General features: G+C 46.2%; 1 long non-coding RNA gene across 1 annotated transcript; it reads right to left on the bottom strand.

Annotated features, from left to right (window-relative positions):
- Window positions 1-13,943: 13,943 nt before the first annotated feature.
- LOC135823725 (uncharacterized) lies at window positions 13,944-15,644 on the bottom strand. Its single transcript, XR_010554733.1, has 2 exons — window positions 15,269-15,644; window positions 13,944-14,630 (listed from the first exon to the last, which is right to left on the bottom strand). It is a non-coding gene; the product is annotated as an uncharacterized LOC135823725 (long non-coding RNA).
- Between the last annotated feature and the right edge of the window lie 2,739 nt (window positions 15,645-18,383).

The raw sequence follows: 18,383 nt of genomic DNA on the forward strand, positions 1-18,383 counted from the left end.
GGCAAACAAGTAACGTAGTTGCGTGATGTCTGCGGCCTTCATCCTATTCATACCTATATTATTCGATTTTGGTAGGAATTATCACGCAGCTTCATTATACTTGAATTGTTTGCAGGCAACCTGCCTACACTCAAGAGAGCACTGCATTTCACACAAATCCATTGGTATCGTTACAACGTTTCAGTCTTTATGACCATCATCAGGAATGAAGTGGACATGGAAAGAACAGCAGTATAAAAGAAGGAGGCAAGCAAGCAAAGCGCGGTACATAGTGACAGCGCGCGTAGAGAAGTGCAAAGCACGTCATGGCGGGTGTGCATTACTACATATACATGACAACACAAGCACAAACGGCGAGGAAAGTAGATACTGCGCTACAGCAGTGATAACAGCCCAGTTCCAGTCTCACACCACCAGTGAGGTGTGTAGAGCCCCGCGCCACTCGCAGTAAGGTGGTGTTATAGCAGATCCCAGCCACTGTTATTGTTAATTTCTGGGGATCGCTCCCTTGTAACGATACCAATGGATTTGTGTGAAATGCAGTGCTCTCTTGAGTGTAGGCAGGTTGCCTGCAAACAATTCATATATTATTAAAATTAATTTTATTAGCTGAGGGAATGGAAAAGGGAAAACAGTCTGAAGAACATTTTGACCGTTACCACCAGGCGCCGCCGTGTCCGCGTACCATGCCACCGTATCGGCAATGGCCGAATTATTTTTGTCGATGGCTGTACTAGCCAGCTATGCAGGTATCACCAGCCAATGATCGACTACTGCAGTGCGTTTCAAAATATCAACGCGTGATTTCAAAAAACTGTCAGGCCAGCATCTATACCACATAAAATCTGTGATCCCTTTGTGCACAAAAATTTCCAAATCGGGCGTGTGTTATCTGATCGGCAGTGATCGCTTAAAAATCTATGTGAGAGTAATTGGAGGAAGGACCTGAGCAATATTCCGAAAAACCTTCTCTAGAAGCTTTAGCCAAATTCAAATAATATATTATTTCAAAAATACCATGCGTCTTTATTTTTGAAATGGACTTTAGAACGAGGTCTGTCTCGTTGTCCAGGAAACGACCAATCAGCGACATTCCCGCCAAGGGCCTTATCAGAGTTTAAAGCCCGCTCAATCGTAATTTTACTACTCTTGATGACGCGTCGAGGGCCTTGGATTAGTTTAAAGCCCGCTGAATATACTCTAAACGGGTGCGTACAACTCCTGTATTCATTATAGTACGGTGCAGATAATGAACTCTGCACAAAATGTACGGTATACTACTAAAAGCTACGCATTTGAGAAGTGTGTATGGTTTTTGCCTCCCGTATTCTTTCATCTATACGATTTTCCTTTGTCAACAGCTGGCGGAAACCTATAAAAACCGAAGATCAAAGTCTTTAGAGGTATCAACAAAGGGCTCTCAAAGCCCCTAAATAGCTCCACAAGCTATGAATAAGAATGAAGCTTGCAATAAGAGCCCAGCATTTCATTTGCTTCCCTTCTACTTTTAGTAGTCCTCAGTGGTGCTGAGTTACCATAACTTACCAGAAGAAAATATTCTTTCATACCACATCAAGTCTCTCTGCACACCAACCACAAAACCCATATATAATGGTACAAAAGCATAATGGAAGTGAGATAATGCATGTAACCTCGTTCTAAAATAGTTAGTGCATGGCTGGGAGGGTCTTATGGCTTGTTTTTGCCCTTCAGGGTAGCCCTCGGGCCTACTGCGATGTGCTGTGCATTGTGCATCGAAGACTCTTCGTGCGATACGAAAGACTTTCGCTCGGCGCTCATCGCATCGCAGAAGTGATAATTATTGTGCATCGCGTTAAAGGTGAAGTTAAGCCTGAAATCAAATTTTCGCCAGTTGTATTCTTCGGGGTGCTAAGTCGAATTGGTTTTGGTCCGAGGAAGCTGAGACGCTCCCTTCCTCTTTTATTTCCAATCGAACTCGCGCACTTCCACCAAAACTGGGTGACTGCGCCCTACTAGATGGGGATTTGTATGCAAAATGTCACTAAAAGCGCCATTTCGTTCCTATAAAAGCATGTATGACCGCGATCGGTCCATATGTTGTAGTCTTTTGGACGCTGAGTCGACTGGTCTTGGTCCGAGAAGGCTGCGATGCAGCGTTCGGCCCTTGTTTCCAACCGAACATGGTTGAATAAGCGGTAACGTACTCATGCGTACGCCAGTCACCTGGTCACTGTGCCTGCATTGGCCCTGCAGGCTACAATTTTCACACCAAGGTTCAACTCGAGTTCAACCCGAGTGACAGGAACGCGCCCAAACAGGCTGTAAGTTGTACCCTGCAGGCACGGTGACCAGGTGACTGGGAATAAAGGAGGAAGGGAGCGTCTCAGCTTCCTCGGACCAAGAACATTCGTCTCAGCCCGGAAGACTACAAGTGGTGAAAGTTTGATTATAGGCTTAACCTCCCCTTTAAAGCGCCATACACAAGCTGATGGTGGTCGTGGGAAAGGGAATGTGTCCGCCTAACCCCTTTATTTGATGTACGCTTAGGAAATAAGATCATGTAGTGGTACGGGCTCCGAGCCTGGGCATCATCAAGAATCACGTTGTTGTGAAACCACAAGTTCTCGAGAGTAAAAGGCCTTCTCGCTTGTGACATTGTGTTCGTTTCAATGCAGTTGTATCCCGACTCCGCCGTACCGCTGATGTTTACGATGTAGTATACGCTACATGCGTTATGTGCGGTTTGCTGAGTGCGCTGTAGTTGTATGTTGTATGTGTATGTTTTTCTCATATACGCTGTCATTTTCACGCTGTAACTACCTGGTGGTTTTAGTGTTAGTTGTTCAGTTGTTTCATTCATCGTTTAGTTAGTCGATGGAAGTGAAATATACTGTTGAGAATAAATAGTTGTCCTCGTGCCGTGTGGGGTCGTTCGTTCCTGACACTTTAGAGAACCAGAGGGTTCACAACATTTGGCGACCACGCCAGGATACGAAGTGAGCATGGCACAGGAACTATGGATCATTGAAGCCAGCTTTATCGCTAACGGAATTCGGTATGGATTTACAGGCGATAGGTTGAGAGAATACGTGGAGAAGAGGCTCCAACAGTGCGAGGAGTTTGAAGAGCGCAGTGCTAGACGGCAAGAGGGTGCGCTCCGCCCAGAGTTTGACGAAAAGCTCAAGAACTTGAAGAAGATGAACGAACGCATCGCCAGCAGTACATATGAGGGAGCAAAGCGAGATTTGCTTGCCACACGCGAAAGGACGCCGGATAAGGCGTGGAAGACTTTGCTTACAGACAAGCAGCGGTCAGAGGAGTATTCGAAGCCAGTGGGAGGATCAGATCCAAGGCCCACTGGGTCGGTGCAGTGCATGGTGACATCGGTCGGAGACGCTCAGAAGCAGCTGGAGTCTCGGCCGAACGACGTGGAGGCGCAAGAGTTAGAGGCGCAAGAGTTAGAGGCGCAAGAGTTAGAGGCGCAAGAGTTAGAGGCGCAAGAGTTAGAGGCGCGAGACTTAGAAGCGCAAGGCGTAGAAGCCGAGAAAACGAGAAGGGCGACACTGGTTAGCACGGAAGAGGTCAACGGCGAGATTGTGTGGAACACAGAGATCGGATGTGTGTCCTCGGGTTCCGCGCCCACCCTGGGTCGAAGCAGTGTACCGGTGACCGTGTCGTGTGTGACAGCCCACATCAGCGAGCTTGGTGAAAGTATCAGTTGTGTGTTGTCTGGTCCAGCGTCCGCCCCGTGTCGAAGTGGATCGGTGACAGTGTCGTGTGCAACAGCCCACAGCGGCAAGCTTCGCGAAATCAAGTTGGCCAAAGTGGTGGGCATTAGTGATATTCTACCATGGCCACCACCGCAGCAGAAGATGACGCGTAGTAAGCCTCAAATCGTTTGACTTGTGAGTTGTTGTAACTAGTACGGCGGTGAGAAGCCCTTTGGTGGGGAGAATGTTGTGAAACCACAAGTTCTCGAGAGTAAAAGGCCTTCTCGCTTGTGACATTGTGTTCGTTTCAATGCAGTTGTATCCCGACTCCGCCGTACCGCTGATGATTACGACGTAGTATACGCTACATGCGTTATGTGCGGTTTGCTGTGTGCGCTGTAGTTGTATGTTGTATGTGTATGCTTTTCTCATATACGCTGTCATTTTCACGCTATAACTACCTGGTGGTTTTAGTGTTAGTTGTTCAGTTGTTTCATTCATTCATTCATCGTTTAGTTAGTCGATGGAAGTGAAATATACTGTTGAGAATAAATAGTTGTCCTCGTGCCGTGTGGGGTCGTTCGTTCCTGATACTTTAGAGAACCAGAGGGTTCACAACACACGTAATAGTACGAGCTCAGCAATGAATCATTTGGAGGATCAAGCCTCGTTGTTCACTAGTCTTTGTTACAATTTGTTCGGCCAGCCAGTACTCCGAGCTCCGCTGACGAGACCTAGAAGTTCGAATCAGCTAGCTCTCCAGCCAGTGAATGTGTGATAGACGCGAAAATAGTGAATTTCACTTACCGGTATCTCCAGCAAACATTTGCCACTACAGTAAAACCTGTAATGGCGACCACTCTGATATGGCGACCACTCTGATATGGCGACCACTCTGATATGGCGACCACTCTGATATGGCGACCATTCTGATATGGCGACCACTCTGATATGGCGACCACTCGACCATGGAGACCACTCTGATATGGCGACCACTCGACCATGGCGACCACTTTTCCTTGTCACGGACGTATTCACATTCAAAACAGCTCGGATAAGGCGACCACTCGCTCAACGCGACCGACGACCACCCACCCTCGACCGCGTTGCACAGTGCCAGTACAATGTAAATGTATGCATTGCATGGTGCACCATGCATGGTAGATCTACACATCACTCCAGGAAGTGTAGATGTGCATGGTGCATGCACATCTACACTTGACAGGTCTGAGGACCCCAGGCGCATGAGTCGTGCGAGAATAGCATAGGTGTGTGCACTGTGATACACTGATCAAATGATGTATCACATGTGGATATGATCACGTGACCCACTGAACCTGGATAAGAAGACCACCTGGCCACAGCGACCACTTTTTCTCGTCCCTTGAGGGTTTCACTGTTTATGTTTAATTTTATTTTCGGCTCTTCGGCCTGGTCATTTTTGGCGTAAAATCTGTTGCTGCCGAAATTTTGTTTTGCAAGGTTCACTGTGATAGTGTATGAGGCAGCAGCAGCACAGGCTGAAATCTAAATGCAGCCGAAAATTCGTTTTAGCCCCGGGAGGCCGGAATTTAACGCGCCGAGAATCTGTAGACTTGCGTGTGCAGTGCTCTCCGGATATACACACACCCCCGCTGAATATTGTGTCATTTTCCCTGTGTGTCTTTCTTGTTCTACTTAGTGGGTAAAGGTCGATGTGGCAGCTGATGGCATACCAGCTATGCTTGTTGCTCGTGGCAACAATCTGGTTTGCGTGTGGATGAGATACCCGCATATCACTTCTATACGGCAGACGACTAATCTTGTCTCCTGGACAAGTATTGAATTGCCACAGGAATTTCACCGGTACCATAGCCCGTCGCTTGCATCCAGTGGTCAGAGGCTGTACATGCATTGCACCGATGACGAGAGGAAGTCAGTTCTCCTCCGATACGGTCCGGGGTGGTTGGGTTCGCGTGATACATGGAGCAAGATATCAGACGTACCAGACGGCATTGATCATTCATTCTGTGCAATGCATGCAACGGAAAACACTGTCAGCCTATTTGGTGGCAGGTCTTGGAACGCCAGGCAAGCCATTAGCACATTCTCGCTAGCAGAGAGCCGGTGGAATACGCATGCTTCAAGAAGAGAAAGCGGCCACCGGCTTCCAAGGCCAAGGCTTCTAAGTTTTCCAAGTGCTACTTACTTCCGAGAAAGAGCATCCGTCGTGGAATGTGACAACACCCTCTTTCTAATTGGAGGATTCTCCTTCAGTTGCCTTCGGTTGTGTGATGGGCGCTGGGAACAGGCTTGGCTGCCTGGGATTGACCTGAGTTCCGGTGCTGTGTGCGCACTCTCGGCTGACAGTATCGCAATGTTCCAAGACAAGAACTCGTGGAGGTGCGCCGTGCGTCACTTGCCATCCTCTACAGAGTACAATCTGATAGTGCCCAGCTGGAGCATGATTACTGCACTCTTCCATTTGAATCTGAATGCTCAGCCCTCCATGGCTGTCTTCCAGGAAACCCTGGTACTCTCCCTGGGCAATCAGGGAATTTTCACGCTCGACATGAGAGCCTTCCAGCGCTGAATTCGAGGTCAACTTGCACTGCAAGCGTGTGCCAAGCTGTCCGGCCATGCGCGTTCCTGATTGACGGCAGTGCAGGCTGTGTGCCGCAACACATTCAGATGGCATTAGCACAAAAAACGCTTGATGGCCAGTTGGCGGCCGCACGTTTGCCATACCATGCCTGCATGTGTAATGTACTACTGCAGTAATGTACAATACACCGCTCTGCTCCGTCAAAAGCAAACCAGTAATTTTGCGTGTGAATCTTGTGTACGAAAAAGCAACTGCTCATTCTTCTGTCTGTTAATCTTCAATCTTGTGAACATACTTACTTATGGTATTCCTCACGGTTGATCTGCTGTTGGCAATGTATATAATGTATGCAATGTATGCAATGCAAATGATGATCGTACAACTGCAGAGCTTTCAATGGATGCTCTCGTACTACATCTCGCACGTGTATTGTGTTTACCCTTCGTACAGGTACATTGTATATTCTGTTGCACCACACCCAGACTGTGCTCAACAGAAGTACGTTTCCGACGCTCTTCATTTCAATCGAATTTCCATTTGAACAGTAAGCTGCCACAATACAATATCATGTACAGGCTACAGCAGCACTACATAACTGCTGTGATTCCCCTGACCTTTCCCTGCATTCCAGCTTTTGATTATGCATTCATCTCTATGCTAGTTTTTAGTATTCGCAGAGTCCCTGGTGGCATGGGCTTATTCAAGAGGTTGTCTAGAGCATATCTGTTAGCATCCTATGCTAAGAGGTTAAGGCAGAGTTTTCTTTCTTTTTTCAACTCCCTCAACCGATCAATACTGCTAGAGAAGTTTTGCGCTGTTCTTCCCAGCGGCATATTGTTCTACCAATCAATTTACGAGCAAGAACCAGTGCGTTTTATGGCAAGTTCAGTGCTGCCAAATACTTTTCGCCCGAAATCGGACACCCTTCACCGCCAAGGCTGGCCACATGGTGCGAATTCTTCTCCTCGGCAAATTTTTACAGAGAATTCAAAATATCGCCTAAAACATCATGAAAATTCGCTTCGTTGCCATGGTAACCCCGGAGTTGTCATGAATTTTGTAATGATGAGTGTGGTCGCACACTGACCATGCTGACTCTGTACAGACTGTCAGTGTACATGCCATCCAGCCTGATCCAGGCATGTTACTTTGCACTTCCACAGCCAAGCGCTAGCCTTTTTAGAAGCAAATGAACAGTGATTTGTGCCTTCAGTTGCGCTGAAAGTGAAAGTACAGGACTTCTGCATAGGAAAGTAATGATCTCCGACATTTTGGCTGCTTTTCGGACGTTTCCCTTTTCGGACCGGTTTTCGGAAGAGCCTTCAAAAATCGGACGGTTTGGCAGCACTGCAAATTCTTCTGTCTTTGGTTGATTTAAACTGGCCACAACGCTATTGTGTGCTGGTGTGCTTTTATCATGCCAGTCTCGAAGTTTTGTAGGGGTCCGTGGACGAGGCACGTTATGCAGGACAATTGGACATCCCGGGCATAGAATACTTTATTTTTTGGTCTCGTGTTGATATCCGCTTCGCAAGTTCAATACATGTACATCGCCGATGAGACGTGATGTGTCCAGCTTTTGCATAATGCGAATCAATAATTCCGGATTAATTACTGTGCCTATGTCATAAACCACACAAGCTCTCCAAAGCAAGACTGTAGTGCACACATAGTTTTGTTCTGAACACGTATCAATGACAACCTATGCCCGTGCACATACTAGGCTACCCTGCCTGTAAACAAAGCAGATTCACTCTTCAAGCCCTCCCCGCTGGATTCACATTCATCCTACTAGAGCGGTGCGAAAGCCTCCAGATCATTCCCGCATGCATTGGCGGGCCACACACCATTGCCCTTGGGCCACACACCCAGGGCCCGCTGGAGAGCCGGGCAGCCGGGTCACGCGCCCGGCTGGGGAACTGCACGACCTGGCTGAACAGATAACACCGGGTCCAGTCTGACCCGGCTGAAAAATGTCTCAAACTGACAATGGATTCCTAAAATACCGGTATTTTACGACTCGCGAACCCCATCTGTTGTAAATCTAGCGCAACCGTACATAGTCCTGGAGCCAGGTCCAGAAATCTGACAGTGTCATTTGACACCTCGTCCAGGAAAGATTTGACTTCAAATTCGGAGAGGCGGACCAACTATAGGAATTTTGGAGAAAACTAAAAGTTCCCAATGTTGTCCGTTTGGAAGTTATGAGCTATTTCCAAATTGCTTAGGTTACTATGGTAACTTGTGTGCAATTAGCCGTTCCTGAGGCAAAGCCGGTACAATTTTGGAGAAAAAAGTTACCTTGTTGGAAGGCGAGCTCTTTCCAAGACTGTTATTGAAAACCAGAAGTTTATAGGACTGTCGGCTTCCTTGTCACAGGAATTTCTCGAATTTCTACGGTTACCGTGGTAACGTGTACATGTACATGTACATGTATGCAATTAGCCACTTCTAAGCCAAAATCAGTGCATTTTCTCCCCTGTTGGCAGGTGGAAAGCAGAGAATAGTTATAATATTGTGGCTCAGAGGTCTATTGGGCTGTTGCAAGCCTGGTTTGTAGAGACTGGGCTCCTCTCCCCTCTAACACTACCGGGATTGCATTGACCTGGCACTTGTTTCCTCCCTTCCTTCACATATTAAATACAATTGATGCGGCCCTGTGGCCATGGTAGACAAGATTTCCTTCGAACCATTTCTTGTTCTTTACAAAGTGGAATAAAACTGAATCTCAAAAAGTTCTGAAAAGCAAAGCGTGACACGCATACATGTAGCCTCAAGCAGAAAAGCTGGCCGCGCAAAAGGAAACACGCAGCCAAAAAGATGCCTAGCTCTGGCGTACATCGTAGAGGTCACTGCACATCCGGTGCACTGCGCCCCAAAGGTGCAGGCACGGCGCCCCAAGGAGTGACGACATACATAAACTGCATCGCGCCATGCAGATAGAGCGATAGCGTACAAAGTACAAACAAAACAAAAATAACTGAGAGAAGCGAAAATAAATAAATCGAAGAGAAGAAGCGAGAGAGAAGAGAGAGAAGGAATTTAATTCTAATTATTTAGAGCTGGACAGATATTGTCAAGGAGACATGCAGATACACAATAGAATCGACTCGACTGCATGTAGAGTAGCTGCCTCTAACTGCAGCAGAGTGGAGCACGCACGTACGTGATCAACTCGGGAATAGTGAAAGGTGAGAGAAACAAAATACAAATAAATTCGAACGAGCAAATATAATAATTGTGAATTCATGTGCAAGGGTCTGTAACAACAATTAAAAAATGTTTTAAAAAAATGTACATGTACATGTAGTACCCAGACAGCGGTGTGCTATGTTGACAGGATTGGTCACCATGATCCACTACTAGTACTTTCCACCCAATTCACATTTTCTTTTTATGGAACAATGTCATGCAGGCTGTCCAATCGACATGTACATGTACACTGTACATGTTTAGGAAGCACGGTATTGCCCATGAAATACAGTCATGTACATGTACAATTAGACCGGGGCGGGGGCCTACGCCAAGACCTGGAAGGACAATTTTGATCAACGAGATGGCTAATAGACAAACAACTGCCCTAACCGCAACATGCCGAACAAACTCCGCCACATATTCCGTGCTCATGTGTCATCCTTCAGCAACTCACAGCAAAGCATTTACACATGAAGGTCTGGTCACATCCCTCTGATCAAGCAACAGTTTCAAAACAGTCCCGGACTGACCCCATGGCCCCTGGGGCAGTGACCTCTCCTGCTATCTAGCCGAGCCACTATGAATTCTACACCTAGTACCAAGAGTGTATAACCGGGGGGTCATAACTCTTGCTAGTACCTGTACCGGTACATGTGGCATCATTTCCAGCACTCACAGATACAATGTACAATCATGTACATGTACGTGTGCAGCAGTTGTTCACCATCCAACTCGGCTACAAGTACAAGTGATGCAAGTACAGTACAGTACCTGATGCCACAGATTATTCCATGTACATCGAACACCCTGGATGGTTTCACCTGCTAGGCTGTATACAATCATGTAAATGTGGAAACAGTTATGGCCATAATAATACTGACTACTCTCAACTCCTACAAGCCATATCTCTTGCCAATTGTCAACGTATTGGAGACAATTGTTGATCGGCAGGTTGTGGACTTCTTAGTGACAATAGTGAGGTTTCTGCCCTGCCATGGAGCAGTTTGCATACTCCGATCTCTCTCGTCTTCTCTCAAGTCCTGGCATCTCCGTGTGATATGAGAAGGGAACTTGGTGTGTTTGGTTGAACGACTATACATCTGCATGAAGTACATGTATACATGTAATTTAAAAAGCACACCAGTAACAACAACAATAACAATAATGAATACCACAACAGTGTCCTGGACATGCACTTCAGTTCAGTACATTGTACAATGTACATGTACACCTTACAGTACTGGCCTATGCTATACGGGCAAGATGATTCTTTGGATGTGAAAAATACGTGTAGTCATGTACATGTACATGACAAAACATACAATGTAGTTTGGTTTCCAGCATGTTACAAGCTACGTGTAGGCGGAGGATGCACTGAGTCTGTGTTCGAAAACAGTGCTCCTTATGACCTTACTACAACCTCCACGGTTGGCATAGCCCTGGTCTTGCGACCATTTGAGCTATAATGGGGGCTAGCCCCAGTTCTAATATATGCTAGGGAATTCAATTCAAAAACAAGAAGACTCAAACGGTTTGAGTCTTCTTGTTTTTGTTTTTGCTATCAGTTGTGTTTCCTTGCTCGCTCTTGGATGTCAGTCCTGCCTAAATCCTCTTGATCCTTTTGTGTGGATCCCGGCACTAAATCAGGAGAGAGGGGTCCAGTCTCTACAAACCAGGCTTGCAACAGCCCAATAGACCTCTGAGCCACATTATTATAACTATTCTCTGCTTTCCACCTGCCTACAGGGGAGAAAATGCACTGATTTTGGCTTAGAAGTGGCTAATTGCATACACGTTACCACGGTAACCGTAGAAATTCGAGAAATTCCTGTGACCAGGAAGCCGACAGTCCTATAAACTTCTGGTTTTCAATAACAGTCTTGGAAAGAGCTCGCCTTCCAACAAGGTAACTTTTTTCTCCAAAATTGTACCGGCTTTGCCTCAGGAACGGCTAATTGCACACAGGTTACCATAGTAACCTAAGCAATTTGGAAATAGCTCATAACTTCCAAACGGACAACATTGGGAACTTCTAGTTTTCTCCAAAATTCCTATAGTTGGTCCGCCTCTCCGAATTTGAAGTCAAATCTTTCCTGGACGAGGTGTCAAATGCAACTCCTCAATAAAGCGACTTTTTCGGACTTGGCCCCAGCACTAACACACTACAGTCTACAAGCGACAGACTCGGCTAGGGTCAACTGGGGTCAACTGGTTCGAGCGCGATCTGGCCAGCGGCGAGCAGGAAGTCAGGACATTCAAAGTCGATGGGGCAGGCATGCAGTCAAAAGCGTTACTTTGGCTATAGCTTTTGACACAGTTGCAAGTTTTCAGCCGACTGGTGATTTGGACGATGGAGCCCGCAGCGAAGAAAAAAAGAACTCACGCTTTCCAAGACTCTTGGAAGAAAGGTCGACCCTGGCTGGACTACGAGCATGCCAGTCTATCCATGTCATGCGCTTTGTGCAAGACGCATTTCCAAACTTTGGAAATCCACCGCCGCTCGTGTTCCGGGAACACGAGCGGCGGTGGATTTGGTCGCGTTGTGTGGCTGAAAGGTAAGAACTCACTGCTTCAAATTATCGGCATGCTGCTCGGCTCCTGGGTGCTGCAGGCACCCCCAGTGCTCTATTATGTGAACATGTTCGTCCTGCTACTAGCACTAATTATAAAACAGAATTCCTTTTTTTTCAGAATCCAATGGAACTGCTTTGCATTCTTCACGTAATGTCGTTTACCTTCTACATAATCATTTGCAGACTTTGATAGTTCGCCTTCTCTAAACGATTTCCGGTAATAAATTCGCCTTTCTGTTTTCCTGCGTTTTGAGCAGGCTGTGTGGTTGTTTTTCTGCCGGATGATCTGACCCGGCTTGACCCGGCTGGCCTGCATGCGCCAGGTACACTCTGACCGGGCTGTGTTGAATGTCTAGAGCAGGCCCTGACACCACTGGGTCACACACCACTGGGCCACACACCATTGAGGCACACACCACTGGGCCACACACCACTGGGTAGGCTCCGGCGGATTCAGTCCGTGCGCCAGTTCAGAAAAAGTCGTCTAAAAGTTGCACTTTTATTTTCCAGATTTGCCAGATTTCGCAGTTTTCTCAAGATATCGCGAGACGTATACTCAATGGCGTCTCCTTCGTCGTCCTTTGGTTTACGTCCCCCGTGAGTTCTTTGTCTCAGATCGTTGTCGAAATCCAACCTAATAGTTGTTCTCTGCCCTAAGTTTTGTCCGTGGCGATAACAAATATCGAGAAGTTGAGTTCTCGCTCGTCGCTTGCGTTTTCGTTATGTCGCTGATATTTTGGTTGAACATGCTATAATTTCGTGCCGTTGGTTTGTACAAGGGTTTCGCTATTTCCTGCTTATTTATTTAGAAAGAGATATTAGCCAACAGTGCATCCTCCAATTTTGGCTTGTGCAAAATATCCGACAGCGGTGATACCAACCGTTTTGTCAACACTGTATTTTTGACACATTTTGAGACACACATGTCTTCAATTGGTGAACTTAGGAACGACCGACAGAATCGTTCAAGGGGTCCTAGTATTCTGCGATGTACCAGCCAGACCATTGTATCCGTAGACCACGAATTTATAAACAACACGAACCTCAACAGGTTGCTGGAGCTCCAAACACAAACCCTCGTAGATCAATGCATGTGCCTATACTTGTATGTACAACAGCAACAATATCAAGCCAAATACAGTACGGAGGTGGGAAAGAAATATAAATAATTCATGCAGAGAGGATGACACTACAAACACAGCACCCGAGCCAATGCAGAATTGAAGTGAAAAAATGGCATCTGCGGATGGCCTGGATACGTTGCTACTATGTACAGAACAACCGCCACAAGCTATGACACATAAAGTCTTGTACCTTCATTCACGGCGGATGCATGGAGCAAATAATACGTTTACCATACACCCGTACATACATCACGTTTTCATGCGCTTTTTTCAACAGACCCACACACGTCTGCATGTACATGTAAACGCACAGACATGTACACGTACGTACGTGCACGAACATACACACCCATAAACATGCACACACATACACACACACGCGCACATCCGCTAAACTGTCCCTCCAGGAAATCGCGATTCCACGGATGCAACAAATTTCGCGATTTTGGCCCAGACCCGCGATTTTCAGCAAAATTCGCGATTTCCCGCGTTTTTTGTTGTTTTCTGCACTATATCTCACATTTTTATGCACTTTTCACGCAGTTCTTTCCATGATCCTGTAGGTTATTTGCACAGTACGAACTCCCGAGTAGATATACGATGCAACAAATTTCGTGATTTGGCCCAAATCCGCAATTTTCTGCAAATAATTCCGCGAATTCCTGGCAAGTTCTGCATCATTCCGCAATTTTCGTCGCATTTTTTGTTACTTTCTGCCGCAATTTCTTGCGCATGTTTTCGAGAGTTTTTTCCGCAAATTCCCGCAGGGACAGGCTAAAGTATGGGAGCATATGTGCACAAAGCATCACGTGATTGCATTCACAAGTTTATACAAGACAGCCAGGTAATGAATGCATACTTGTAGTTGTGTGGTAGCTGCTACAACAAATGGAGCATTGGCTAAATATTGCAATAAGGAGAGTGTTATGATAGTCATGCAAAGGTTCTGCTGTTATCAACGAAGTGCACGCCTCTCGTGCCAAGTTCAAGATCCATTGTACTCTTCTTTGCAACATACTTCGTGCAGCTTGCATCCAATCGTAGGCATCACGAGTCAAGGCAGCAGCCACATGGACCAGTAAGATTCACTGATATTGAGGATTTGGACCAGGGTGCTGTTCCGATCAAACTTGAAATAACACCTTGTTGAACTGGGTCTTCCCCACTGGCACAGCCACCTGGTGTGGCCCTACCATTAGTGGTCTCTGCCCGTTGCCTTCATTTTATTGGTAGGGTTGTGTTTGACGAAAAGCCCACTTGACTGCCTTCCAGCATATAGCTTTCAAATGTAAGTGTGATGTATTGATATCACAGACATGCTGACGTTTGGTACATGCCTCAAGGCTAGTCAATAGAATTGATAGTCATACATCACTTCAAGCTAGGACCACTCCAGTGGGAGAAATGAGGTGATCCACTGTTGTCCGCTGGAAGCGTTTGACCCTGTTGATCATGGTGATATCTACATAGGCATCAATACACAGCCGGAAAGTGAAGTGTGCACACACAGACGCACACACACACACACACACACACACACACACACACACACACACAGTGACACACACGCACGCACACACATACCAAGCAGCATAGCACCACAATTTCCACCATGTAAAGCAGCAAGTATCGCCCCCCAAGCATGTGTATGCACAGAGTACATGATTATGCCACAAGGGATTTTTTATAGAATTATTTGAATGCAGGTGCACAGACCCTGGGTCATTGGCATTGGTCATGGGTTTCATATTCATGTCCTAACTATAAATAATTGATAAGTCAATAATAATTTTGCTCTTCTGTTTCATGCATTGTGTGTAAAATACCAATATACAGGCAAATTGTACTAAAGTACCATACAGCTCTGCATCAATTTTGCCAATGCTGTTGATTGTACATTGTTCACAATCGCTGCAATCGCTGCCATTTCTCATAAATAATATTGTCATGCAGTATAGTTACGAAATACACCGCCAGGATGCCACAATACAAAGATGGCTACATCTTTTCAACCAACATGCAATTATTGCGAAAAAATAAATATTTCCATAATTTCGTGCCGTTGGTTTGTACACAATTTCAGGGCTAAAATAACCTTACCCTGTCATGGCGATATCTCTGAGGAGTTGAATTCACCTAGTCTCCCTTGTGCAAAAAATTCGCTCGTGGTGCTGCCAGCTGCAATGTAATGGCAACCCAGAATAGGGTGAAAATCGAAAACGATAAATTCCTCGCCTCCCGTCCATCCAACTGCGCTGGTTGCATCAAGTACGATGTTTAGAAGACGAGTGGCATCCAACTAACGACTGGCAACATATTTCTTGAAGAAGGAAGCCCTCATTTCACCGACTGGCCTCGAGGTAGGCAACAAATCGACCAACAATTTACTGACCGGCGTCGTCATCTTTCCCTGCATAACGTCTGCATGTATGGTTCCCGCGCAGAAAATAAAAATCGGGCCAAAACAGGGTCTGGCGCACGGACTGGATTATGCTCGCGAAATCATGGAATTATGCTTCCATGGATTCTCGCAAAATCCTCATATTATGCTTTGGCACGCGGGGATACGCATTCACTTTGTTGTACTTATGGAGCCTCAAAGTTTGGAAAATTGTGCGTTTTTCGTACATGTACTTGCAATTGGCCATAAGTACAACAAAATACATGTACATGAGTATCCCCATACCAAGGTGTCTATGCATGCTAGAGATCAACAAAGAAGAGAGAAAACATTACATCTTCTATTCACTACAACTTCTTTTGTAAAAAGAGTTTTCATTGCTAAATTTTGTTTGAGTTACCTTTCAAAATTATCATGTTCAACTGACTGTCTTTGTAATGGTCATACTCGTCCAACCGATGTCAACCTCACCCTGCTAATAATTAGGTCATCTCTCTCGTAGCTCCATCTCTCCTTCCATCATGATCGAACATCAACAATACCTCACTTGATATTTTCTCATTATCAGAGCAATATCCATAGCCTGCACAGCCACGGCTACTAAAATCCCGAGGTCACGACTTCGTATCATGAATAATGTGCAATGTACGCAGAGTCCGTTTGTTTGTTTGTTTGTTTGTTTAGCTTTATTTTACTTCACCAGAAGCACAGGCAAAATCTGCCTTCTCACTGGGTGTATTGCCACAGTTCTCGCAAAATGATGAAGGTGGTGATATAAGAAAAGGAGGAAGAGGAAAATACAATCATGAACACGGCACAAAGAGAAGACGGAAACAAATCAATGAGGGAGTACTACAAGTAACGAATTGGAATTTGATGAATTTTTCATGAAAATAATGCAACGGATGGAAAGGTTCCAGGGTTGAGGGAATGTTGATAGTTATGCGTCTTTGAGATCTTAGGAGAGGGTAAGAGAGTTTAAGATATCGTTTGTAATTGCTTTCTTAAATGCAGAAGGAATTGTGATGGAGCGGACATCGGGCGGCAGGCAGTTCCAGTACACACTACCAATGAACTGAACAGTGGATCGACCGGAAGGACCCGGCAAAAACGGGACACGAAGCAGACGTGAAGCCTGACCCCGCGTGGCACGACCATTGACTAAATCAAAGAAAGTGCTGAAAAGACTACTGATCATTTCAGCACCAAGACATCTGTGAACAAAAAATAATAATTTTTGCTGATATATCTGAGTAAGAGTAAGAAGATCAAGTCGACAGAGAAGAGGGAATGATTGGGTAGTAGAAGGCACCTGGAAAACGGCGTGAATTCCGGATTTGAAAATCTTGACCAAGCGATCCAACAACTGCACTGTGAGGCAAGGATAGAAAGCCGTAGACGCATAGCAGAGATGGCTGCTTATCATGCTAATGAACCACGACCGTCTGGCTGATAAACTTAGAGCACGACCATGGCGCCAGAGCTGACCAATGGTCTGGGCAGTTCGCTTAGTCACGTTGTCCACATGCTGCTTCCATGACAGTTCGCAATCAATGACCACCCCAAGGTACTTGGAAGTAGGGGTAACCTTGAGTGCGTCCTGACCACAGAATACATCAGGAATGGCAGCTCTCTGTCCACGGGGCTGGATGACCATGACTTGCGTCTTCTTCGCATTGAGTAACAGCCCAATTTCAGCAAGCCAACGTGATACAGAAGTGGCAGCTGCACTAAGCTGTCGGCACACAGTGTTGAGATCGCTGTCGGAGAACTCTAGTATGATGTCATCCGCAAACTCTTGGTGGATGACTTGTTCAGGCAGGATGGCATCTAAGTGGCGCGTGTATAGAACAAACAGCAAGGGACCAAGTACACTGCCCTGTGGCACACCACGGGAACAATTCACTGACGAGGAGACTGAGTTTGCAATTCGGACTTGTTGACTTCTTTCAGTCAGATAGCTACAAAACCATTGTAGAGCACTAGATGAGATACCAAGGGAGTGCAACTCAGAGACGAGTCGTTCATGCTGCACCCGATCAAAGGCTTTACTCGTATCTACCATGACGATGCCCGTGAAGCGGCGATGTGAGCGTGCAAGCACCCACCTGTTGACGGCAAGCACAAGTGCATCCTCCGTCGAGTGACACTTCCGATACGCAAACTGAGTCTTCGGATAAAGTTCATGCGCTGTGAGATATTCTACGAGCTGCTTTTTCACAAAGTGTTCGAGAATACGAGATATAATCGGCAATAAGGATACTGGGCGGTAGTTAACTGGCACTGTGGGGTCTCCTGACTTATACAAAGGACTAATAAACGATCGCTTGAACATCATTGGTACTGTTCCAGTGGACAGTGATCCGTTAATGATATCCGTGAGTGGCCCAGCAAGGCTATCGGCACATTCCCTCAACACTAAACCAGGAATGCAATCACTGCCCGTGGCCTTCGCGGGATTTATGCACTTCAGACAAGCTTTCACATCACTCACCGGCACCAGTTCAAATTGCAGAAAGCTAGACGCTGGCATCGGTCCACTTGGTGGTGTTAGCGTGGATGGTCGGTCTGGGTTGCGCACAACATCCCCAAAGGTTTTGCTCAGGTCCTCAATGTCGGCTTGAGGTTCTTGACGCTGCTTAGCACGGCCTGTGACGATGTTCATAACTGACCACAACTTTCTCTGATCACGAGTTGCACACTGATTCATGAAGTAGGCATTACGTAGACGGCGATCCAGTTTCCTGCAGTAGAGCGGGCCTGACGGTGGAGCTCACGCAGATCCGCATTGCCTTTGTCGCTCATCAACCGGCG

This window comes from Sycon ciliatum, chromosome 8 (assembly GCF_964019385.1).
Source record: "Sycon ciliatum chromosome 8, ocSycCili1.1, whole genome shotgun sequence".
Taxonomy (NCBI): domain Eukaryota; kingdom Metazoa; phylum Porifera; class Calcarea; order Leucosolenida; family Sycettidae; genus Sycon; species Sycon ciliatum.